At 43.3% G+C, this 27,512-nt stretch overlaps 1 protein-coding gene and 1 pseudogene across 33 annotated transcripts in view; both read left to right on the forward strand.

The window, feature by feature from the left end:
• Nucleotides 1-27,512, forward strand: part of HECW1 (HECT, C2 and WW domain containing E3 ubiquitin protein ligase 1) — a 461,351-nt gene that overhangs the window by 144,914 nt on the left and 288,925 nt on the right. The window lies entirely within an intron of this gene.
• Nucleotides 9,738-10,397, forward strand: LOC144578322 (large ribosomal subunit protein eL20 pseudogene; annotated as a pseudogene).

A 27,512-nucleotide genomic window follows, 5' to 3' on the forward strand; every position in this document is an offset into this window, starting at 1 on the left:
GTGGCTGGCTGGCTTAACATATAACCTGGACTCCTCCAGGTTCATCCAGGTTATTGCAAATAACAGAATTTTATTCTTTTTATTCCACTGTGTCTATGTACACCATGTTGACGTTATCCATAAATCGCTACGTTTTGCTTTTCTGATTGTTTGTCTTCAGTAGAGCATCTATCTTTTGTAAAAACAAATAATTGCTATTGTCAAGAAATAGTTCTGGCAATCTGCTTTCCCTTCTAAAATATCTGAGGATAACTAGTCTAAATGACTTGGTGTCTTAAATTTGCTCCTCCATTTTTCTTTTCTTTTTTTTTTTTGAGACGGAGTTTTGCTCTTGTTTTCCAGGCTGGAGTGCAATGGCGCGATCTCGGCTCACTGCAACCTCTGCCTCCTGGGTTCACGCAATTCTCCTGCCTCAGCCTCCTGAGTAGCTGGGATTACAGGCACGCGCCACCGTGCCCAGCTAATTTTTTGTATTTTTAGTAGAGACGGGGTTTCACCATGTTGACCAGATGGCCTTGATCTCTTGACCTCATGATCCACCCGCCTCGGCCTCCCAAAGTGCATTTTTTCTTATTTACCGTGAAAATTTGATAATATGATGCAAAAGCATGTTTTCATATAGTCAAGAAATTAAGAAAACAAATGGACAGAAAGTAGGTCAGGATGCACTAGCTTCTATCATGGAAAAAACCCCCATGTTTTATATGTTTCTGTATTTATTTATTTTTATTTACTTTTTTGAGACAGAGTCTCACTCTGTCGCCCAGGTTAGAGTGCGGCGGCACCATCTCAGCTCACTGCAGCCTCCGCCTTCTGGGTTCAAGTGATTCTCCAGTCTCAGCCTCCTAAGTAGCTGGGAATACAGGTGCATGCCACCATGCCTGGCTAATTTTTTAATTTTTTTAGTAGAGACGGGCTTTTACCATATTGGCCAGGCTGGTCTCAAACTCCTGACCTTGTGATCCACCCACCTAGACCTCCCAAAGTCCTGGGATTATAGGCGTGAGTCACCGTGCCCGGCACAACCCCCATATTTTAGTGGCTTGAACAAGTGACTATGTTTTGCTCACTGTCGCAGTCTATGAGTCGGGAGGGTAGCTCTGATCATTCTAGCCGTTCTTGGTCCCAGTGACAGCCACCGTCTCTGACGTTGCCAGTTTCTGCCTCAGAGGGAAGGAGAATTCTGGGGTTCTGGACAGCCATTTAAACACCTCAACATGGAAGCTTCACACTCTGCTTACAACTCCTTGGCTAGAATTGGTCCCATGGCCCTGCTAACCATAGGGGGCCAAGAAGTGTCAGCCTGCCATGTGCTGAGGAGCTGAGAGCAGACAGGCCAAAGTAAAGCACAGATTTTATTACAGAAGCATAAAAAGAGAAGCCATAATATCAGATAACATAGATTATGTTGAAATGTATAAAATTGTTCATACTTTAATATCTTGGCCTACAAAAACAGCAATTTCACAGGGCTCATGCTAATAAGTTTAAAACACCTCTTGCTGTCTTTTTTCTGACACCCCTCCTGACACCAAATGTCTGGTTTTCCACACTAGTTCTCCAATTCCTGACAGCAGCTGGGTACCCGACAATTCAAAGCAATTCCGGCACTCACTCCTGGAGTTGCCCAAACACTACAACAGGTTAAAGGCTCACTCTCACAAAGCTGCCCCCACTTCAGGCATCAGCTGAAAACAGGGTGCCCAGGATTCCCATGCTTTTGCCCAACCAGCTACAAATTTGGAGGTTCCCCAAACTCCCCCCTCAGGTTCAATGATCTGCTAGGATGACTTATAAAACATAGGAAAGGACAATACTTAGTATCACAGCTTCTCATCAAGGATACAAATGAACAGCCACATGAAAAGGAACCCGGGTGAGTTCTGGAGGTTGGGTGCACTACCCTCCCAGCACCCAGATGTATTCACCACCTCAGGAGCACCCCTGGAACACATCCTTTAACGTTTTTCCTGGAGGCTGTGTTATGTGGGTCTGACTGATTAAATCACTGGCCATTGTTGGATCAATCTCTACCCCTTCCCATTCTCCCAAGGTCAAGGGGTAGGCTGAAAATTCCCACCCTCTTGTCACTTTGTTGGTTCCTCTCGTGACAATCCCCCAACCTGAAGCTGTCTAGGGACCTACAAAGAGCTACCTCATTATCATGAACTCTGGTAGGGGCGAAGGGGGTGGTTATGAAAAACAAGACACTTCTCTCATTCAGGAAGTGTTTTAAGAGCTTCTATGCCAGAAACTAGGAACAAAGACCAAATAAAATATATATCTTTTTATTATACCACACACCTCCTTCAGTAAGAAAGTAGCTGGGCGTGGTGGCTCACGCCTGTAATCCCAGCACTTTGGGAGGCTGAGGCAAGTGGATCACGAGGTCAGGAGATCAAGACCCTCCTGGCTAACACAGTGAAACACTGTCTCTACTAAAAATGCAAAAAATTAGCCAGGCATGGTGGCACATGCCTATAGTCCCAGCTATTTGGGAAGCTGAGGCAGGAGAATCGCTTGAACTCAGGAGTTGAAGGTTGCAGTGAGGCTAGAGCATGCCACTGCACTCCAGCCTGGGCAACCACTGCACTCCAGCCTGGGCAACCACTGCACTCCAGCCTGGGCAACCACTGCACTCCAGCCTGGGCAACCACTGCACTCCAGCCTGGGCAACAGAGTGAGACTGTGTTTAAAAAATAATAATAATAAATGTAAATAAATGTCACCTAACAACAGAAACATTCTCAAACTAGACCAGCTACAAAATTCATCTATATTCTATTTAAAAGAGACACATAAAAGGAATGATTAAAAGTAAAAAGATTGATGTAAAAGTAAGATAAATAAAAGTCAGCTCAATATGAAATCAAGTGAGGTTTGATGAGAAGTCCTTAGTGGGTCAGAGACCATAGTCCTATATTGATGAAGTTATAATCCATAATGACAAAGCGCCATGATCCTCTACACTCCTGATAATGTAGAATCGAAATAGGTAAAGCAAAAACTGCTAGGAGGTAGCAGAAATGTATACTTGTGTTGAGAGTTTTACTTCATTATTTTGCACATAAAAAAGATAATGTTACATAAAATCATATGATATGAACAATTAAAACTTGTACTGACCATTTTGCCATGAAATAGAATATGTCATCATTGCAAGGATCCATAATCATCTGTACAGTTAGCAATATACCTCCATAAATTCCAAAAAGGAGAAATTATTGAAGGCACATTTTCTGATCACAATACAATTAGACATTAATGTTTTTTAAAATTGCAAACATTTTCAAATTAAAAAATAACTATTGGCCAAAGAAGAAATTGAAGCTATAATTTCGACTGTTTAGGAAATAACATCAATATAATAATTATACATTAAAACTTACCAAATGTGACTAAAATTATTTACAGGGAAAAATTCACAGTTTTATCTGTTTTTATTATTTAAAATGAAAGGAAAGAAAATAACTGTGTTCAAGTAAAAAAAATTAGAAAACCCTCAGCCAAGAAAACCTAAGGAAAGAAAAATTAAATAACTAAAATATAAGAAGTTAATGAATAATAAAATAAAATCAAACAAAATATAGTGACACAGTGGCCTAGATAAATAAATCTAAAAATCTTTACTTGGGGGACCAAACACTCTGGCATATCTAATTAAGAGAAAACAAATATTCATGATTAGAAAAGGAATACAAAATTATATATAGTTCAAAGAGAAATATTAATAGAAATTTCTAAGTTCAGAATTTCAATAATATATTTGAAAGACTCCATGAGTAATGATAATTTCCTTAGAAAATTACCATACTTAAGAAGTAGAAAATTTCAAAACACTGAAGTTATGAAAGTAGCTATAAAATTTGCCAGATAATGTTTAATCAAGTTTTCAGAAGCACGCCTGTCACACATGAATATTGGTAAACTTTCAAGCAATACAAAATTCACCTGATAGTTATCACAGACAAATAAAGATAGAACACTTGCCACTCCATATTGGTGCTAGAATTCCTTTAAATTATTAGTAAATCAAAATCAACAACGTATAACTTATGCCTTTATTTTCAAATAGTCATTGAGTCTCTCTAAAGTGCAAGAGACTCTACTAGGTATCCTGTGTGTGCAGAGGCTCTGCCCTCAGGGAGGTTACTTTCTCCTCGGGGGAAAGAGACATTTCAACTCAGCTACAGAATTAATTACATAAGCCAATGAGATCAATCCTAGAAGGAGACTCACCGTGTTCTGTGACAACATGTGGCAGGGATTCTTACACATGGCTCAGTGGAGAAGGGCTGTAATTTAGAGACAGACCCCCCCAGGATTTGAATCAAAGACCTGCAGGCTGATTTCCTGTGAAATCTTTAACCCAGTGGCTCTCGCCTGGGGGTGATTTTGTCCCTTGGGGACATTTGGCAATATCTGGAGACGTGTCATTCTCATAACTTGGACATGCTACTGGACTTAGTGGGCAGAGGCCAGGGATGCTGCTGCACATCCCACATGCCCTGGACAGCCCCACAGCACAGCTGTATCTGGCCCCAAATGTCACCAGCGCCAATGCTGAAAAACACTCCTCTGTAGGATGATGAACCTCAAAACTGTTTCTCCCCTGGGGGCTCCTTCTCAGAGCCACATTTCTAACTGTCCATTGGGCTTTTCCACTTCACGTTCCTCAGGCACAACAAACTCAAAATGTGTCATCTTCCCCTGACCTGTGGTCTTTTTTTTTTTTTTTTTTTTGAGATGGAGTCTGGCTCTGTTGCTCAGGCTGGAGTGCAGTAATGTGTTTAAGTAAACAGCACCACCCTGTACCCACCCTCATGCCAGAAGTCAGAGTGCCATTCTTAATTCATCCTCTCCTTCATCACTGAAATATTATCTTGAATAAAGTTCTGACTATCTACGTCTTGACATCTCTGGAACCCATCTACTGCTTTCGTTTGTCGGGCTTCTGTACTTACTTCTTCAGTCTGCTTGCCACTCACACCCCTTGCCACCTCCTATAACAAGCATGCTGGAAACAGCCTCTGTTTTAGTTGTACTGAATACAGCACAGCTGGATGTGCCATGCTCCTACTGGCCACAGAACCCTCACATATTCTGCTCTTTTTGTCTGCCACAGTTTGAACTCGCCCCCGATCCCTTTCCCTGACGCACACTTCACTGGCTGAGTTATTCCTCCAGGGGGTTTTCTGTGAGACAAGGCCCAGGCGCTCCTCAAACGGGGGCCCATGGCATTTCAAGACACATGTGAAATTCACACTTGAAACATACTTGGATTAGAAAGACACTTTCAATGTAGGAGTGAAGGAAGCTGGAGAGGATGATTGGAGTGCTGGAGGAAATAAGTGAATTGAAAGGCAAGACCATCCATCTGGGAATGCCCCACCTCTCAGAGTCTCCGGAATAACCAGGAAGTAGAAAACTGGGGCATTCCTAGAGCCTTTTTAACTGCTGTAGAAAGTCTAGCCTGTCTGATAACATGCACGTGGTCTAATGTACGCAAGAAAACAAAGTTGGGGGCAGGAGGTGAGGGTAGGGTTATCTCTGAAGAGACAATTGGCAATGTCTGGAGACATTTTTTGGTTTTGCAATTGGCTGACTGCTACTGAAATATGATGTGTAGAAGCTAGAAACCCTACAATGCATGAGACAACCACCACTGCAAAGAATTATCTGACTCAAAATGTAAAACAAGGTTGATAAACCTTGCTTTAGCTTAATATTTCTCAGCCTCTGTATCTTCATCTCTGAAACAGGAATGCCCAATTTAGGGTTGTTGTAAGTCCTGTTACTAGAATATAGTAAGGGCTCAATAATTGTTGGATTTTTTTTTCACTTACATTTTTTTGAAATTCTATCTGTTATCTATTGCTTAATAATAAATCATCCCCCCAATTTAGTGACTCAAAACAAAAATCATTTAATAGTCTCTTGTGGTTTCTGCAGGTCAGTCATTCAGCAAGCAGCTTGGCTGGCGGGTTTAGACTTGGGATTTCTTAGGAGGTTGCAAGTCAGCTGTCTGCTGGGGCTACAGTCATCTGGAGGGTTGACTAGGGCAGAAGGACCCACTTCCAACGTGGCTCACTGGTGTGGCTGGCACACCAGTGTCAGATGGTGGTATCAGCTAGCAACTCGGGCTCTCCACAGGGACTGTATGTGCATCCTCAAAGCATGGCAGCTGCCTCTCCACAAACAAGGGAGCCAGGAGACAGGTAGAAGCTGCAATGCCTTTAGGGCTTAGCCTGAGAAGTCACACATTGTCACTCCTGCTAAATTCTATTGGTCACACTGACAAGCTGTGGCTCAGTGTGGAAGGGCACTTCATAATGGTGTGAACATCAAGTGGTAAGGACAATTGAGACCATATCAGGAGCTAGCAAAAACTCTACCAAAACAAGCCAAGGTATCAGAAGAAATCAATATAGCATTTGCAGATGTTAACTTATTGAACTAAAACATTGCACTAATTCAACTGAGGTATTATTAGAATTAAAAAAGAGTTAAATAATGTGGCAGCATACAAAATAAGTATGGTAGATATCAATACATTTCACCTACACCAGTCATATCAAATTGGAAAATTTTAAAGTAAGAAAATCTTAGTTATAAAGTACCTAGAGAGAACTTCGAAAAGAAATATGTGGAAAGTCTCTGAAGAAAAACATAAAATTTTACTAAAGGACATAAAAGATGGGAATAAATTGAGAGATGCGTCATGTAGCTGGATGGAAACACTGAGCTTTAGATAACTTCACTTCTCCACAAATTAATGTGCAGGTTGAATGCAAATCTAAAAATGTCAAGGAGATAGATTTATATAATTTTATGTACATGTGTTGTATGTATATGTATTTCATTCTACAATTGCACAAATTATTTAGAAGATTGAATGGAAAACATAACCAAGAAACTTTGGGGAAAGAGGTGTGGATGTTCCATGTAACATTAATGCATGTTTAAAAAGTAATTGACAACATCATACAGAATGGGAAGAAACTGGAGGCATTCCCTTTGAGAATTGGAACAAGACAATGATACGGCTCTCACCTCTTCAACATAGTACTGGAAGTGCTAACCAAAGCAATTAGGCAAGAGAAAGAAATGAAAGGAATCCAAAAGGAAAAGAAGAAGTCAAACTTTTTCTTCCCTAATGATATGATTCTATACTTAGAAAACCCTAAGGACTCTGTCAAAAGGCTATTGGAACTGATAAATGATTTTAGCAAAGTTGTAGGATACAAAATCAATGGACAAAAATCAGTAGCATTTCTATACACCAATAATGTTCAAGATGAGAGCCAAATTAAGAATGTAATCTAGTTTACAGGACATAAAAAAAATTGAGATACTCAGGAACACATCTAACCAAAGAGGTGAAAGATCTGTACAAGGAAAACATTGATACAAGAAATTATGAATGACACAGTTAAATAGAAAAACATCCCATGTTCATGGATTGAAAGAATCAGTATTATTAAAATGGCCGTATTTCCAAAGCAATGCACAGATAAAACACTATTCTTATCAAACTACCAATGGCAATTTTTACAGAATTGGAAAAAAATATGCTAAAATTCACATGGAACTAAAATGAGCTTGAATAGCCAAAGAAATTCTAAGCAAAAAGAACAACACCGGCGGCATCACATTACTGTTTTATAAAGCTATAGTAACCAAAACAGTATGTTGCTGATAAAAAAAACAGACACATAGACCAATGCAACAGAATAGGGAACCTGTAAATAAGGCCACCCCTACAGGCATGTAATCTCTAACAAAAATAAGCAATGGGGAATGGAGACCCTAATCAATAAAGGATACTGGAAAAACTGGCGAGTCACATGCAGAAAAATAAAACTGAACTCCTATCTCTCACCATATACAAACATTAACCCAAGATGGGTTAAAGATTTAACTTCTTAAATTATAAGAATCCTAGAAGAAAACCTAGGAAACATCATTCTGGACATCAGCCTTGGGAGAGATTTTATAAGTCCTTAAAAGCAATTCCAACAAAAACAAAAGTTGTCAAGCGGAACCTTTTAAACTAAAGAGCTTCTGCACAGCAAAAGAGACTACTAGCAGCAGAGTGAACAGACAACCTACTGAATGGGAGAAGATACTAGCAAATTGTGCATCCAACAAAAGTCTAATATCCAAAATATATAAAGAACTTAAACAACTGAAAAAAAACCCTACTTAAAAATGGGTTTATGAACGCTTCTCAAAAGAAGACATGTAAGCAGTCAGCAAACATGTAAAGAAATGCTCCATATCACTAATCATCAGAGAAATGCAAATCAAACCAGAATGAGAGACCACATCACATCAGTCAGGATGGCTATTATTAAAGTCAAAAAATAGACAATGGTGAGGCTGTAGCAAAAAGGCAACATTTATATGCTGCTGATGGGAATGTAAATTAGTTCAGCCACTGTGATGAGCAGTTTGGAGATTTCTAAAAGAACTTAAAACGGAGTTATCCTTTGTCCCAGCAATCCCATTACTGAGTATATTTCCAAAAGAAAACAAATCATTATACCAAAAAGACAGGTAATTACATGATCATCACACCACCATTCACAATAGCAAAGACACAGATTCAACCTAGATGTCCATCAATGGGGGACTGAGTAAAGAAAATGTGGCACATATACCCCATGGAATACGATGCAGCCATAAAAAAGGATGAAATCCTGTCCTTTGCAGCAACATGCGTGCAGCAGGAGGCCATTACACTAAGCGAATTAGTGCAGGAACAGAAAACCAAATACTACATGTTCTTACTTATAAGTGTGAGCTAAACGTTAGGTACTCATCGACATAAAGATGGTAACAGTGGAAACTGGGGACTACTTGAAGGGGGAGGGAGGGAGTGGGGCAAGGGTTGAAAAACTAATTGTTGGGCACTATGCTCAGTACCTGGGTGACAGGAACCTGTGTACCCCAAACCTCAGAATCACAATATGCCCAGGCAACAAACCTGCAAGTGTACCCTCAAATATAAAAGTTGAAAAAAATAAAAGATAAATAAATAAATTGAAATGATATGATATTTAATGCAGTAACACAATGACAAATTAGTGGAACTATATAAATTGAGCAGAAATTGACCCTAATATAAATTCTGTAAATAATAGTGATAGAATAAAAAATCTTTGAGTAAAGAATATATTAAACAATAAGTATTACTGATGCAATTAGTCAACTACTTTGAAAACACTTTTTTATTTCCTCCTTTACCCAGACCTCAGTCCCTGATAGACTTGAGTGAAACATAAAATATGAAATCATAAAAAGTCAAAGGAAAATATGGATAAATGTCTTGAGTTAGAGACAGAAATCTTCTAAGCCTAAAATAACAGAACGATAACAATGGAAAAGAAATCAAGATGTCTGACAAAATAAAATGTTGAAGTTTTGTAAGTTAATATCATAAACAAAGTAAATAGATAAGCAAATATTTGGAAATTGTGTCATATTTACAAAAATGGCGGAGATTTTCACACTTTCCCTTACTATATGAGGGAAGTTTTAAAATAAGGTTGGTTGGTTGGTTGGTTGTTTTTGAGACGGAGTCTCTCTCTCTGTCACCCAGGTTGGAGTGTAGAGGCACGATCTCAGCTCACTGCAACCTCCGCCTCCCAGGTTCAAGCAATTCTCCTACCCCAGCCTTCCCAGTAGCTGGAATTACGGGCAGGTGCCACTACACGCAGCTAATTTTTGTATTTTTAGTAGAAACGGGTTTTTGCCATGTTGGCCAGGCTGGTCTCCAAGTGTGGACTTCAGTTGATCCACCCACCTCGGCCTCCCAAAATGCTGGAGAAAAGCGGAGGGTGGTGGCAAGGCGGAGAGGACGCCCATGAAGGCCTCCGGCCCACTACAAGAGCACAAGGTGGTGGTCTCTGCTTGCCCACCCCCAAATGCCACGCACTGCCCCTCTACCGCGTGCAAATCTTTGTGCCTAATTGTGTCGTCGCCAAGTCCCACTTCTGGTGCTTCGTATCTCAGTTAAAGAAGATGAAGACGTCTTCAGGGGAGACTGTCTGCTGTGGACAGGTGTTTGGGAAAAGAACTTCGGCATCTGGCTGCTCTATGAGCCCTGGAGCGGCACCCACAACACGTACTGGGAATACCGGGACCTGACCACCGCGCCCGGGCCCGCTCCATCAGATCATGATGGTGGAGGATATCGCAGCCAGCAAGGGCCACCGGGCCACGCTTCACCACCCAGAGGCCCAACATCTTCTAGGTGCAGCACCCTCGCCAGGTTATGCCCCAAAAAAACTCAGGAGCACCCTGGCTGAAAAAGAAAAGAAAAAAAAAAAACCGGAAAGAACGTAAGAAAAGCAGTAAAACCCTTTTACAAAAATAGAAAACACATGCACCATCTCTCCATTTATTTTTATTTGGTTCACACTTATTGAGCACCTGTGGTGTACCAGCCATTGTGATAGATGTGAGTCACACGTGAAGACGTGTAAAAAACTTTAAAAAGACTATGAAATCAATGAGAAAATATTTTCTCATGCGAGAAAACAAACCACAAGTTAATGAAAAGTACTGTCATTTTGCCTGTCATACTGAAAAATTTACAGACGGTACAACTCAGTGCTGTTGAGCATGTCCTGAGACGGGCACTCAGTGCAGAGGCAAGAGGGAACTGGGAAGTGTACAGGAGTCTCTGCACGTGCTTTGCAAGCAATATGGCGCTCAGCTCCCCCGGTGTCACTGAGTTATCAGGGTCCTCAGAAAAGAACAGAGCAAAGTACTCAGAAATTGGTACAAGGAATAAGCTATACAGATGTTCATTTGCAGCATTACATATATTTAAAATAGTGACAAATTGGGAATATCTTTAAAAATCCTACAGAAAGTTTACTTGAAATCCTATTCAGTAATAGCATAATATAGAATAATGTGTAGCCATTATGAAAGAAATCTATTTATTAAAATAAAAATCTCTCATAACATAATGTTTCATGCATAAATCGCGATGGTAATGGTATATGCAGCATAGTATTTGTTGATTGAAAAACACACATGCATGCATTGAAAATAGATTGGAAGGAGATCTGTAATATAATAATAGTGCTTATCTTGGGTGCTGACGCTTGAAGTGGTTTCTGGTTTTCTCTGGATGCTTCTTAAAACTTTGTTATAAACAACCTGTAATTAGCAAGCATTGTTTTTATCATAACAACTGTGAATGTGGAAGAAATGGTATGAAGTTTTAGAAAGGTAAGGGTGGGGGAGAGTAATGTAGATGCAAATGCACGAATCATCTCCCCAAATTACGGAGCTGCCCTGATGCCTGGTCATTAATTCATCCACACCATCTCCTTCCACTGCTTACCAAGCAGTCTCTTCTTACATGCACACACGCGCGCGCACACACACACACACACACACACACACCACCCACCCACCCCCCTCAACAATTTCAGTCATTGTTCATTTACTGAATAGGTGGCTGTAGGTTTATTCAATCAAATACTTTACAGAGTTTTGCCAATATCCCGTTAATTGATCCACAGGCCACTACCTCTGGTGATTTATGGTGTTTTATAGTCTCAGCTCTTATTGAATTTTCTTACTAGATATATGTTGTTAAAATTGTTTCATACATTGAGATTTATTACAGGGGATGGCACTCAATAGTTGTGCTGGGAGACAGAGGCAAAGGTTTAAGGAATAAGGAGGTTTGAAGAATCGATTGTGCAAAAGGCCCCTTATCAAAGGGCGCAGGTCTAGTTCCTGTTGATGGAGGCCCAGTGGAAAGATGTGACCTTTTCATTTCTTTTCTTGTGTGTGTAAGGGATATCAGCAATGGTAAGAAATAATGTTATGTTTCAACTATGCCAGGGACGGTTTGTTTTAGATCTATCTAACAGACTGACTCCTAGCATAGCCTGTTCTTTGGAGTTATTAAAAGGCCGGCGACATTGATTTCCATGTCAAGACTCATAACCTCTTCGTGTGTGGGGCTCCCCTGAGAATTCCCCATCTGTAGCAGCAAGTAACTAGAGACCTCCAGTAATGTTGGTCCCAGTATGGCATTGATCTTAAAAGAATAAGTGTCTCACACAGTGGTTTGTAGAATTTGAGTAGAGACTACAATTTTTTTTAATAATAGATAATAAGATACTATTCAAAATAAAATACAGGTAGAAATTCATATTATGATTACTTTTCAAAATTATAAATAGCCTGTTCTCCTATATTATATGGAATTCCATCATCTTTATATCATTATAAATTATGCCTAATCCTGATCAAATGTGTTTATGATACTATTTGATGATGTTTATTTTTGAAAGTCTAAGTGCCTTTAGCCAATGCAGTCTTCCCTGTCCACTAGCACACTCTAGGTTTGAAACTAGACTGAAACTGAAGCTGACTGATGTTTTATAGTGTGTACAAAATTAGCTCAGCTTCCCTGTCTCCCGAGGAGCAAGTTCTTTATTTGGCACATGCTCCAGCTTCTCTATTGTCTTAGTTTTACTTTTCCTAAAGTGAAGTCAGCCACCTGAACCACCACACAGAATGCTCTGCAAACCTCCTTCGCTCACAGTTTAGAAACTGCATTCAGCAGAAATGCAGACGCCTCTAATCCCACTTTGCCAGATTACATTTGTACTCAGAAAATATTTGTTGGATCTTCTCAGCGTTGGCCAGAAGCCTCATTTGGGGTTTCTTTTGCATTTTCAGGATGCTCGGGGCTCTTTCTTCTCCTCCTTCCTCTAGTCCTCCTTCTCTTCTTTCTCCAGCTAATGTCAGAATGGATTTTACGGTATATGTGAAACAATCCGTTCTTTAGTAAGGTGAAATGTGATGATGAACAAACCTCCCTCATGTCCTCCCCATCCTCCTACTCAGGCAATGATGACTCTACTTCACACTTTGTTTAGACAATTGCAAGGATCAGAAAAGAGCGTCCACTGACTTCCACTGCCACCTGCTGCCGTGACACTGCCTTCTGCTGTATATGACAGGTGAACTGCCCGAACGTCCAAGCTTGTCAAACCCACCTTATCTTGCTGTTGTTGTTCTGTTCGGCTTTGTTTTAGGTGTTTAGCAGCCTGAAGCCATGATTTTTCATTTCTGTCTCTAGTGATAAGCAGAAAAGAGGGATGAGAAAGGGACTTCATTGGCTTAACCAGAAACTAAGAACCCATGACTGTATTCTCTGTTTTGGACACCCCTGCGGGCCACCTGCACAGGCCCTGCCCTTTACCACCTGCTAGGACATCTTTCCGGCAGCTCCTCTCTCCCTCAGTTAGACCATTTCCATAGGCATCCACCAGCAATTTCTCCCAGATCTTCTCACCACCTACTTCCTTCTCCATTTACCACCCATGGCCTTTTCCCCCTTCCAGCAGAGCTTCTTCCAAGAAGCATCTGGACTGCCTGCAGTTCTTCCCCACTCCCTCAGGACAGCTGTCCTTGTTAGAACCACCAAGGATCTCCTCTTTGGAAATTGCCCTGGCCCATGTTCAGCCCCACCTCCAGTCTAGACACTGTTGAGGGCACCTCCCAGGAAATGCAGCTTGCTCTGCTTCCAGGATGTCACCATTCTCTGTTTTCTTTTTCCTAATTTTTGCCCTTTCTGGGGCTCTTTCCCTGACTTATCCAGACCTTTAACTGTGGGCTGCCCTGGGGCTCAGACCCTGGCCCTCTCCTGCTATCCATACATAGCCCCTCCCTGGTGGCCACATGCACTCTTGTGACTTGAAATAACATCTACTGTCAGGCGACTCCCAAATGTATATGCCCGTTTCAGACCCTGCCCCTAAATATTCCCTTGAATATTCGGCTCCTGCTTGAGGTCTTCCACTGGGATGTCTAATAAGCATCTCAACTTAAAACATCCCAGCTGCCATCCTTATTTGATCATCAGCCATCGCAATCTTCCTCGTGTCAATGAACAGCAATTCCCTCCTTCCTGTTTCTCAGGCCAAAACCTGTGGTGTCATCCTTGACTCATCCTTTTTCTGCACCCCACATCCAAACCTCTAGCCTCAAAAATAGACCTGGAATCCAATCGTCTCTCAGCACATCCACAGCTCCCACCCTAGTTCTAGCAAGCGGCAACTCCCTCATCACTGCAGCGGCTTCCCACCTGCTCCTCCTGTTCTCACACGTGTGTCCCGTTCTCATCACAGCCCCCAGTATGGGCTTTCTCAAAGCATGGAACATGTCATTTCCTTGTTCAGAGCTTCAGATGGTTCCCAGAGCCCCGACCATGGCCTCCAAGGTCCTATGTGATCTGGTCTCCCTCTTGCCTTCTTTCCCCTTCCCCTCCACCCTCTCTGCTCCAGTCACATGGCCTCCCTGCCACTCCCCAGGTGCCCCTGCTTGCGGGTGTCAAGCTCGGTCTCCTCTCTGTTCCCAGTGCTCTTTCCTCTGAATCTAAGCCGTTGCTTCTCCTCCTCCTCCTAAGTCACCCCTGGGAGGTCTTTCCTGACCACCCCATTTAAAATTGCAGCCACCCACACTCCCTAACTCCCTTCGCTGCCTCACACTCCACACCCGCATCCCTCTCTAATATAGATTACAATTTACTTAACTGTCTTGTTTGTAGTCTCCTCCCCATTAGGATTCAAGCTCTGTGAGGACAGAGATTTTTGTCTGTGGTTTGCTGCTGTATCTGGTGTGCCTAGCACAGTGCCTGGCACACAGGAAGTCAGTTGCATAAATGAATACATCCAGCGGTTTTCAGTGATTGAGAACAAGGACACTGTTACTCCTTTGAGTTGGGTTGGTTTCTATTTCCTACCCATTTATCTCAGACTCAACATTTGGTGTGGGCTTGAGGTTGGGTATTCAATTTGTGCTATGTGCAAGTACATTCTCCTTCCAGCTGTGGAAACTCTGTGATAATAAACTAAGTTTTGTTTTTGCAAACTCATTTTAAACAAGTAGCAGACAAAGCAAAATCCTTCTCTGTGTCCTTTTTTAGGTTGTGAGGGGATTGCCTCACAGTTTCAATTGAGTGAAAAGACGCATTTAAAGTAAAATATTTGTTCATAAACCAGAGCCCCTGCGCTTCCATTGAATCATGTTGCCCTCATAAGTGTCCCACTCACTTTGGGGGCCCAGGCAGGCAGATTACGAGGTCAAGAGATCGAGATCATCCTGGCCAACATGGTGAAACCCCATCTCTACTAAAAATACAAAAATTAGCTGGGCGTGGTGGTGCAGACCTGTAATCACAGCTACTTGGGAGGCTGGGGCAGGAGAATCACTTGAACCCGGGAGGCGGAGGTTGCAGTGAGCCGAGATCACGCCATTGCACTCCAATCTGACAACAGAGAGACTCTGTCTCAAAACAAAAAACAAAAACAAAAGGTCAAGCACGGTGGCTCATGCCTGTAATCCCCACACTTTGGGAGGCTGAGGCAGGCAGATCACAAGGTCAGGTGTTTGAGCTTGACCAACATAGTGAAACCTGTCCCTACTAAAAATACAAAAAAGTGGCTGGGTGTGGTGGCAGGTGACTAATCTCAGCTACTCGGGAGGCTGAGGGATGAGAATCACTCGTACCTGGGAGGCAGAGGTTACAGTGAGCCAAGAGAGCACCGTTGTACTCCAGCCTGGGTGACAGCACAAGACTCTGTCTCAAAAAGAAAAAGAAAAAGTGTTCCATTGCATTTACGCCAAACTGCAAACCCTCTCGGTGGGCTGAAAGGCTCTGCCTCATCTAGCCCCTGCCCCACCACCCATGCTTTTTTTCTTACTGTGCTGGGGCCTCACTAGTCTTCACTTAGTTCCTTGAAGCTGTTGGGAATTCCCATATTCATTTCTTCGCACAGGCTGTGTGTCTGCCTGGAATATGAAGCCCCCTTGTCCCCATTGTATTTGTTCTGAAGTTGATGTGTCACCTCTGCAGCACCTCCCCACCACCTTCTCCAAAATATCTCCCACCTTGATTCTCTTGTGGCACCTGATTTTTTTGCCTTCGTGGCATAATTTGTATATTTTTATGGGTATATTTGTTTCCTTTACTGTCTCCCTGGAGCCCTAGTTGCCTGAGAATAGGGACCATTGCTTGCCTGTCTAAACACAGCAGTGCAGGGACTATTACAGTGGATGCTCAGTGAGCCTTTCCCTTGGTCAAGAATCACCAAGAACTCCCTCCACTGGGGAACTCTTCTGAAGAGTTAGACCATCTTTTGAGACAGATCATCTGCTGAAGACACATGGTCTTTACAGCCCACTGGGGAGGCAGAAGAAAAGGTCAGAATGGGATTGTGGTGGTCTCAGCATGGAAAGGGAGTGGTGAGTGAAGGAACCCTGGATCCTGTGATAAATCTCTGTCCCAGGTGCTGGGTCAGGACTAGGAATTCTTACCACCTCCTCCCCGAGGAGTCGGATGCTCCAAGGAGAGAGTGCCTTTCTAGGTGACACCAGTGGTGACAGAACCCATCTGCACTTTAGGTTTAATCCAGGGTCCCCATGGAATTAGCATCACATGGGAGTGCAGGGTCACAAGACGGAATCACAGTTTCATCACTGAACACCTGTGACCTTACCAGTCCAATGTCAGTGAGGGGCAGGACCTCGTGGATTTGGTACAAATTTACTCTAGGAAATGGAGAGCCACTTCAAAACAGAGTGATTAACATGCCCAGAGTCACACAGCTAGTTAACTGCAGAGTGACAATTAGAACCTAAGTTACCCCAATCCCAGGCCACTGAGACGTAAGACAAGTTTTGCCGGCTTCTCTTTTTATTTGATGAATTGTAGTTCCTGGTGAGTAGAACTGCAAGGAGAAAGTTTACAAATTTAAGCAGGTAGCACAATAGCACACTTAGAAGACTTTCGAGAAGAGGATGAATATTTATGATAATCCCAGTTCAAACAGAAAGCCAACACCCCACTTTCTACGATCTGAAATGGATCTCAGCTCATCGCCTTTACAACTTTGTTGGAAAAAGAAGAAACACAGGACCTCAAGATGCTGCCAGAATCTTGAAGAAAAGAACCCCAGCCAGTTATTTCCCCAGGTAGACAATAACGCTCTTGCTCACTAGGAGCAAGTGTGTTTGGGGAACAGGGAGAAGGCAGTTAAGAGAGGGAAGTCTCCACTTAGGGGAAGACTGGAAATATAACCCAAATGCTGAGGCTTTCACGCATTGCGGACACAATGTTCTTTTCCCATTTTGTTTGGGACTGCTTTTCCCCCGAAAATTAGTATTTAAGATTTTTGATGGCTTAGGATTCTAAGATCCTGCACTCCCTGATGGGGGGAGTGGAGTCGAGGTGATTTCTGACCCACTGCTTCTTGTCGCAGCAGTTCTGCACCCTTCACCTCACCGCCCACCCAGGCAAGTGGCAGAGAACACCGCTCTTTGAGAGTGTGTTCAGCAGCCTTTGGCCCTGTCACTGCAGGAAGCCCCAGCCTGAATCATCTGCATCATGGCCATCACTGTCTCTGGCTCAGCTCCGACGAGGCATCCCTGCTCTCCAATGCCCATGCCTCCTGTTTCCCGCAGACCAAGCCCCTCTCTGCGACTTGCTGCACCAGGCTCTTTACAGCTGGTATCCAGCAATAGCAGACACTGGGTGGACACCTGCTGTGTGCCAAGCTCTGCACCTGCATTAACCCTAATTTTCAAACAACTTTACCATGGAAATATGATTATTCCTCATTTACAGATAGAAAACCTGTTATTCAGAGATGGTGCAATATCACAACAATAGCAATGGGAGAGTTGGAATTTAAACCCAGACCTGACTTCAAACATAAGCTCCTTCAAGTCTGCAGCCTCCCCTCCAACCTCAGCTTTTCTTTCTCTCTGTCCACTCTCCCTCAAACAGAGGAGCTAACAACCAGACTGCTTGCTAAGCCTCTTCTAGCTCTGTCTTCAGAATTAGATCCTTTCTTTCTTTCCTTCTTTCTTTCTTTCTTTCTTTCTTTTTCTTTCTTTCTTTCTTTCTTTCTTTCTTTCTTTCTTTCTTTTTTTTTTTGAGACAAGGTCTAGCTATGTTGCCCAGGCGAGTCTCTCAAATTCCTGGCCACAAGTAACCCTCTTGCCTTAGCCTCCTGAGTAGCTGGGATTTAATATTATAGGTGTGAGCCACCATGCTCAGCTCAGAATTGGATTCTTATAGCATCCTGCATATGCAAGGACTCAAAGTCCTGCCCTGCATCCTTTAAGTCTCAGCATGTCTGATACTCCCTCCACGAGCCTTCTTCAGGTTCCTCTTCATCCAGCTTGTTTCCTTTCCAGCTGTCACAGAACGAGGTGACTTTATTGCAAGCTGCCTCAGATTTAGTTGTGCAGCTATTTAGTTACAGGTTTAATTTCTACTGCTAGACTAAAGGACGTGTATTCACAGCAGAAACAATGTCTTCCTCAGCTTAGATCACCAAACATGCCTCTTATGGCTGTTCGCATGGGTCACGCATGTCCCTCTAGCCAGGATGCTTGATGGCTGAACCGAGTTGAGTGGCAGGTGCTCGAACAGAGCAGGAGGAAAGCAGGCTGCAGGACAAGGCACAGCTGCTGTGGCAAGGGGCCCGTGTCACACTGTTTCTGGCTGACTTCACTCATCTGTTGAGAACTTCCTTCCCTGTGGTGCCATTAGGATGACAGGAGCTGGCGACAAGGGTCAGAACCGCCTTCTGTAAAGTGGTTTCCAGCCCCTCTGGGGGTGTTTTTTGCCTAGAGTTCAGTGTTCACAGGCTGCCTCAAATCCCACTACACACCAGGCCCAGAGCAGAGTAAGAACAAGAAAAGAGACCCGGTATATGATTAAACAGTAGGAAGTTACAGTGACATACAAACTTTTCAAGGAAATATAATAAATAGGTCTCGTTGAATATATCTTTAACAATTGTTAAATAAATACCAAATTTAAAGGAAAGTCACTAATAAAGCTGATTTTAAACACTTTCAATAATTAGATTTTATGAAGTATTATTATAAGATCATCTGCCTCTCTAGCATCCAACAGTCATTTAACTGACAATATATAGAATCAGTATCATGTTTCACAGATGCTGTATCTTGAACATAAATTCTCAGTGTTGGCTGGGTGCACTGGTTCATGCCTGTAATCCCAGCCTGGCCAACACGAGAAAATACCACCTCTACCAAAAATACAAAAATTAGCTGCATGCAGTGGCAGGCACCTGTAATCCCAGCTACTCAGGAGGCTGAGGCAGGAGAATTGTTTAAACCTGGGAGGTGGAGGTTGCAGTGACCTGAGATCATGTCACTGCACTCCAGCCTGGGTGACACAGTGAGACTCTGTCTCCAAAAAGAAAGAAAGAAAGAAATTCTCAGTGTACAGTTTGGGGACTCTTGGAGGACCCCCAGAGCCTTCAGTAAGGTCTCTAAGGTAAAAACTAATCAAAACTAATTTCATAGCAATATTAAGATACCTATTTTTTTTTTTCTTGAGACGGAGTCTCACTCTGTCACCAGGCTGGAGTGCAGTGGCATGATCTCGGCTCACTGCAGCCTCTGCCTCCAGGGTTCAAGCGATTCTCCTGCCTCAGCCTCCTGAGTAGCTGGGACTACAGACACCCGCCACCATGCCTGTCTACTTTTGTATTTTTAGTGGAGACGGGGTTTCACCATGTTGGCCAAGGTCGTCTCAATCTCTTGCCCTTGTGATCCACCAGCCTCAGCCTCCCAAAGTGCTAAGCCACTGCACCCGGCCAATATTAAGATTTCATTGACTTTTCCACTCTCATTATCTCACGACTGCACACCAGAGTTTTTCAGAAGCTTCATGAAGTGTGAGAATCACAACCCATTGAAGTCAGAAGTATGTGTAAGAACCCAGCTATCTTCTGTTGAGCCAGATCTTAAAGACATTTGCCAAAATGTTAAATGGTACCATAATTATCACTTTTTTTAAACTTTGGAAAATGTATTTATTTTGTATGAAATCTGTTATCCATATTAAATTTATGGGTTTCTAATCATTCTTATCAAATGAACCAATACAAATAGTTTGCATTTTTTGCCTTAATTTCTAACGTAATAAGTACTGTGGCTTATAAGCCACAAAAATAAAAGTTCTTTAGGATCCTCAATAATATTCAAGAGTGTGGTCAGTCCTGAAACCAAAATGTTGACCAAGCACTGATTTAGACCTACAGATTCATCGATGTAAGAGTAACATCCATTGTTCAATATTGCAAAATATTCCTCAGCATCTATCACACTAGGTCATGAACAAAAGTAGGACCTTGAATTGGAAGAGGAAAAACTTAAGTCTGGACACAGCTGGGAAAGGATGCTTTTTTATGCAGCAATCTATTTTATCCACGTTTTCTGAGAGAAGCAGTTGACAAGTGAATTAAATTGTCATTTCTCCTACCTGAGTGTGTCATTGCTGCAGTCTTCCCCCAGCTGCGGCTGCCTTGAGCATCAGGAGTAGAGCAGCCAACCTCTTCCCAGCACTGGGATGTGGCTGCCCTTGGATTCAAGGACAAGGGGAGTAGACGTAGGGGAGTGAGTCGGGCACCTGGGCTAATAACCGGGTCTCCAGCGGCAGGGCTCTCCTGTGTTTGAGATACGTGACTCTCTAAAGCAGGACTGTGGGGTCAGGACCCTTCTCACCTGGGTCTGGAGGCTGCCTAGTGACAGGAAATCTTATAAGAAATGGGAGGACTGGTTTTCCAAAATCTGAAATAATTTTTTTTTAAACATTTTTCCATTGACAAATAAAACTCCTGTGTCTTTATCATATACATGTTGTTTTGAAATATGTATGCATTGTGGAATGACTAAGTCAAGCTAAGTAACATGCATTATCTCACATACTTTTTATTTTTTTGTGGTGAGAGCACTGAAAATCTATTCACTTAAAATCTATTCTCTTGACTCTATTCTCAAGTGCAGTGGCTCATGCCTATAATCCCAACATTTTGGGAGGCCAAGACCAACAGATGACTGGAGCCCAGGTGTTTAAGACCAGCCTGGGCAACAAAGTGAGAGAGAGCAAGAAAGAGAGAGAGAGAGAAAGAAAGAGAGAGAAAAAGAAAGAAAGAAAGAAAGAAAGAAAGAAAGAAAGAAAGAAAGAAAGAAAGGAAGGAAGGAAGGAAGGAAGGAAGGAAGGAAGGAAGGAAGGAAGGAAGGAAGGAAGGAAGGGAGGGAAAGAAGAAAAGAAAAGAAAAGAGAGAGGGAAGGAGGGAGGGAGAGAGGGAGGGAGGAAAGGAGTGAGGGAGGGAAGGAAGGAAGGGAGAGAAAGGAAAGGAGATAGTGAGAGAGGAGGGAGGGAGAGAAGGAAGGAAGGAAGAAGGGAGGGAGGGGAGAAAGGAAGGAAGGGAAGGAAGGAAGAAGGGAGGGAGGGAAGAAAGGAAGGAAGGAAGAAGGGAGGGAGGGGAGAAAGGAAGGAAGGGAAGGAAGGAAGAAGGGAGGGAGGGAGAAAGGAAGGAAGGGAAGGAAGGAAGAAGGGAGGGAGGGAAGAAGGAAGGAGGGAAGGGAAGGAGAGAGGGAGGAAGGGAAAGAGAGAGAAAGGAGACCTATCTCTTGTCAATTTTCAAGAATGCGATGCCTAGTTATTATCTACAGTCACCCGTCACCCTGTGTACAATAGATCACTTGAACTTACTCCCTTCTATCTAACTGAAATGTATCCTTTGGCCAACATCTCCCCCATTTCCCTTTTCTGAAATACTTTTTTTTCTTTTCTTAATAACATAATAACCTTATGAGATACATTCACGAGTATTATTCCGTTTTCTTTCCACAACAAACCTGGAAGTCATAGAATTTACATTTGATATTATTAATGAGGAAATTGTGGAGGGAAAGGGTTAAGAAACACCCAAGCCTGCAGATCTGGCAAGTGGCAGACCCAGGATTGCCCCAGGTCTTATAATTTGTAACATTGAAGGACTCCGATTTTATTCCCTTTGTGCTTTATTCACATTTATGTGCTTTCTGTATGGATTTTGTTGTTGTTGTTGTTTTAAGGTTCTCATATTTGAATTTGTCAAGTGTAGTTATATAAACTTAGTATAACTGTTGGGTGAAAAATGGACCAGCTCCTTTTAAAAAGAGCAAGTCTGACTCCTAACTGGGTCTTGCTAGGACCATATTTATAGACACCCCACCTCCGTTCTCTTCACTGTTTGAGACGGAGTTTCACTCTTGTTACCCAGGCTGGAGTGCAATGGCGCGACCTCAGCTCACCACAACCTCCGCCTCCTAGGTTCAGGCAATTCTCCTGCCTCAGCCTCCTGAGTAGCTGAGATTACAGGCACGCACCACCATGCCCAGCTAATTTTTTGTTTTTTTTTGCATTTTTAGTAGAGATGGGGTTTCACCATGTTGACCAGGATGGTCTCGATCTCTTGACCCTGTGATCCACCCGCCTTGGCCTCCCAAAGTGCTGGGATTACAGGCTTGAGCCACCGCACCCGGCCCATTGATCAGTTTCTACCCTGGGAAAGTATATTGAATGCCAGTTTCATTATAGTAAATATTTAAAGGAATATTTAGCAAAAGTGCTGGCAAATGATAAGCTCTCAAAAATGGCAACTACTATTTTTTCTTTACTACTTCTATTGACAAATGCACAGTTTTTGTTTGCCACTTTTTAAATAACTTTTGTGTCCAGTAAAAGTTCAGACTGCCACCCCCACCCCAGCCCCAAGAATGCTTGGGAGTAGGGATGTCAGCAACCAAGGCCTCGGCCAGAACTACAGCTTATAACTAGTAAAAAGTCATAGCCTTGACCTACACCGACGCTGAAAATGTGGACAAAGTTCAGGAAGCTCCATATGCGACATGAATGCCTGCCTTTTGTTGAAGCACCGTGAACTTCATAGGTCGTCATTTAAGTCGTGCTTACCTAATGAAACGTGAAAGTCAATAGATGTGAGGGATTTGCCTACAATGATAGCAATAACATTCCCCCATTTATCCACTCAAAACTTATGGAGTGATTTGCTGTGTCCCGGGCATTGTTTAAGGATGGTTGGGGGTTAGGGGGAGTTAGGAGAGGTATGGAGAAGTGAACAAAACAAACTCCTAACTCTCATGGAATGTACCTTGTTGTGAGAGAAAATGAACAATAAACAAATAGACTGTATGTTTGATTTCAGGGGCGTTAGGTTCTGTAAAGAGAAATAACACAGGGCATAGGGAAAGAGCGTGAGCATGGCAAAGGATGTTACACAGGGGATACGGGGGCAGTAAACGAGTGGGTGCTGAGGAGATGCTGAGTGGACACCTGAAGAAGGGAGGGCCCGAGGCCTGGAAATGTATGGGGGTGCGCATTCTTGGCATGGGAGCAGGGAGTGCAGAGGCCCCAAGGCATGGCTGTGATGGGCAGGCAGGAGGAAGAGCCAGGAGGCCAGGGTTGCTGGAGCCAACGGAAAAGGAGGAAATGGAGGGAGAAGGAAGTCACGGAGGGTTTGGCAGAGGGGATGTGATCTGGTTTAGGGTCGTTGTTTGGTTGTTTGTTTGTTTGTTTGTTTGGAAACAGAGTCTCACTGTATTGCCCAGGCTGGTCTCCAACTCCTGGCCTAGAGTGATCCTCCTGCCTCGGCCTCCCAACGTACTGGGATCACAGGCATGAGCCACCATGTGCAACCCTGATTTAAGTTTTTAAATGTTTCTCTGGCTGCTCTGCGGAGAACAGAATGTAGGCTAGAAGTCGGGAGACCTGATAGTTCAGGGAAGAGACACCCAGCCTGAGGCTGGGAAGACAGCGATGGGAGACTGAAGTGGTCAGAGGACAGGGCAGATTTTGAAGCCAGCATTATCTGGATTCAGACACTGTTTCCATTTCAGCATTAGCTGGATTACACCTGAGGAGTGTGAAGAATCATCAAGGATGCCTCTAGGTGTCCAGTGTTCAGTCTGGTACCTGAAAGAATACGGTTACCATCTACAGAGATAGGAAAGAGCACATTTAGGGCTGGGGTAACCAAGGACTTGTTTTTGGAGGTGGACTTCAGATGCACATTAGAGATCCACATAGACAAAGACAGTTGAGGAAAGAACCCACCAGCACTCACTGTATGATTTTCTGCACGTTACAAACGGGAAACATTCCCCTTGCCTTGTTTCATCAAGAGTGTCATATTGACATCTCTGCTTTCTCCGGGGCTTTTTCAACTAAACATACATCCCAAACCACCAGGGCTGAACTTTCTCAATGAGAAGAGGAGGGGAATTGGCTGGACATGCTGCAGTGAAGGCTGTGGGTAACAGAGTCACGGGAGTCCCTGCAAATTAGACACATCTATGTGACACTGTCAAAATCTGGGAGCAGGGAGGGAGGAGAGTGGCCATGTGTATTTGGAAAAAATCCTCAGGCAATACTGATAGCATTCCTCTCTCTTGACATTTTTCTGCAAACGTTGTAATAAAGCTTTCCATGTTTTTTAAGTTGAACATCCTCCTTGGAGCGAAAACGTGCACTGTGTTTAGTAAATACAGTCTTTGCTGGGAACGGGAAATAGGCAGACTGGAAGATGAAATGCCACAAAGCAGAGCAGTGGCCCTGCTTCACCACTCACTCACCCTGTGGCCCCCAGCGAGTTGCCCCCTCGGTGCCCAGGCTTGTCTCTGAATGGGCCTTTATTTGACTCCCAGAGCCCGGGAGGATTGTGAGACATGCTGATAAACCCTCTTATAAATTGGAAAATGCTGTGCAAAGGTTTTGTTGTCATTATTCACCCACCCTCTCTTGTCGGAGACGTTTTTCTAAAAGTCCATTTTTCCCCCTGTTACTCTCCACTCTTCCTGATGGATGTGCAATGGTTCATCTCACCCACTGTTGGTAATTCAGCCCAAAGACAAATTCCTCTGCCGACATTCTGGGCTCCCCAGACTTGGCCCCAGTCCACCTCTCTTGCCTTGTTCTTATATTTTAGTTACAGGCATATCCAGGTGCGCTATGAACAGTCAAACACAAGCTCCACACGGTGACGGCGGGGAGCGGGGGGGCTTTGTCGCTTTAACTCACCAATCTATTCTCCCACTGCCTACAACAGTGCCTGGCTGGTACCAGGCATTCATCAAACTCCCATCCAGGGAAGGAATGTATTGCCATCTCCAGCACTTTCTAGTGCTGCTCCTACATGCAGTGGTAGCTCTACCCTTACAGGGGCTGGGTTCCGGCCTCTTTATGAGACCTCCCTTGTCAGAATGACAACTTCAGGAGGTTATGGGCTAGAGTAGAAGAGGAGGAACCAGGACCCCGAGGACAGTAATCTAGCCATCACTGGTGGGTCAGGCGTGTGCCCATCAACCTGGCCCATAGGTGGTCCTGTCAACGGAAGAACAAAACTTTGTAAAATATTTAGAGAGGTTTTTTTCTGAGCCAATGTAAGTGACCACTGCCTTGAAAACAGTCTCAAGAGGTCCTGAAAACATGTGGCCAAGGCGGTCAGGTTACAGTTTGGTTTTCCACATTTTACGGAGACAGAAGTTACTGGAAAGGACATTCATCAGTTCATGGAAAGTGTACACTGGTTAGGCAGGAAAAGGTGGGACATCTTGAAGTGGGGGCTTACAAGTCATAGCTGGGTTTTAGGGATTCTTTAGTTGACAATTGGTTGAGAGAGTGAGCTTTGTCTAAAGACTTGAAGTCAGTAGAAAGCAAAGCTTGAGTTAGGAAAAAGGGAGTTGTGGAGGACAAAGCTTTTGTTATGTAGATGAAGCCTTACAGGTTGAAGCCTTCAGAAAGACAGATTGTAAATGTCTCTTTTCAGACCTTAAGGTGTCAGACTCTTCGTTAATCTCTCCTAGATCTAAGAAAGGTGTAGAAAGGGAAGCCTTGTCTGCATTCAGGGAGATTCTCTACAGATGCAAATTGTCCCCTCAAAAGATGGCTTTGTAGGACCATTTCAAAAGGTGTCAAAGAAATATATTTGGGGGTAAAATATTTTTATTTTCTTTGGGGTCTGCTATCTGTCATGTGATGTTATACCACCATCTGTTTGGAAAGTAAGCCAAATGACACCCAGATAATAATTTTAAAAAGCCTGTTTAATGAGATTTTATGGTTTGTAGGGTATGGCTTGCCTTGCACGACTTTAGGTTTTGTTTATAATTTGGTATCTTATTCCCACAAAGAGTCTGTTTGTCTATAAAATAGAGATCTTATGATTTTAAGCTTAATGCTGGTTAGCTGTGTCTAAACTCCAAAGAGGAGGGGGTGTAATGAGACCTGTCCAGCCTCCCTTCCTGTCATGGATGGGAATTCCGTTTTTCAAGTTTCTCTGGGGTCCCCCCTGGCCAAGAGGGGGTCCATTCAGTTAGTTGGGAGATTCCTGGATTTTATTTGTGGTTTACAGTCCCTGGGAGCTTGACAGGGAGGTCATAATGTCCAGAGCCCCAGTGACAAGTAGCAGGTGATAGTCAGAGGGCATCTGATGCCAACAAGGATTCCCCCATGTGAGGGCCCATGGTGGGGACCAGGGAGGCAGTTCTGGGGATCCAAGCCAGCCGTGGTCATGGTGGAGACCTAACAGCCATGGTGGGACCGAATTCCAGGAGCAGTTTTCGGTCCAGGGAGAATGGCAAATCAAGGCAGGGACCCCGTCCCAGAGGTGCCAGGATGAAGTTTCCATCAAGCAAAGACCACAGCTGGAGAACATTCACGGTAGTAACACGAACCATTGCCAAGAGCCTGCTGGGGCCAGGCACCCCACCTCCATTCTCTTCACTGTTTAGACCTGTAGGGAGGCAAAATAGTTTTCTCCTTCACCCTTTATGAATTCTTAGCTGGGACTCCCTCTAACAAAAGACAGATTAATATGAATAAGAGAAAAACAAACAGAAGTTTAATAATGTAGATCTCATCTGTACACGGGGGAAAACTCAGAGAAATGGGTAAATCTCAAGTAGATTTCAAAGTATTATCTTAGAAGTCAGGCTTAAAAACCACCGTTCGGCAATACAAAGAGAGAAGAGTCTAGGGAAAGGCCCAGTTAAGATGAGGTGCCAGGAAAAGCACTTTAAACAAAGGTAAGGCTTTTTGCGCCGTTTTAAGTCCCTGCCTTCTCCATTAATTCAGGCAGTGACTCAGGGTCACCCTTCTCTTCCGGGAGCTGAGAGAGAGAAACCCTTAAAAATGGAGATTTCCTTTATAGATGTAAATTTCTCCTACAAAAGGGTAACAGTTTCAGAGCTTCTCTGCATCTGCAGTTTCTCAAAATAAACAGCTCAAAATAATCCTTATGCCAAAGAGGCATATTTTGGGGCAGCATATTCTGGTCTCTACAACCATATCTTAGGATAATGTGTCCTAAACCCCTTCACCACCTGCCAAGATGGTTATTCACCTGATGAAACAGAGGCTCAGAGAGGCCAAGTAGCTTTCATAAGGGCACACTGCTGGTAAGTTTTATGGCCAGACCCAAAGCACCTGTTCCCTCCTCTGATTCTTGAGGTCCCTGGGAACCAGCCTCGATAACAAGGCACCGGGGTAGAGGTGAAGTTATAAGAACAACAGAAGCCCAATTCATACCCAGGGTCACAAAGTCAGAGTAGAATAGAAGCCAGTTGTATTTCTTGCCGGG

This window comes from Callithrix jacchus, chromosome 11 (assembly GCF_049354715.1).
Source record: "Callithrix jacchus isolate 240 chromosome 11, calJac240_pri, whole genome shotgun sequence".
Taxonomy (NCBI): domain Eukaryota; kingdom Metazoa; phylum Chordata; class Mammalia; order Primates; family Cebidae; genus Callithrix; species Callithrix jacchus.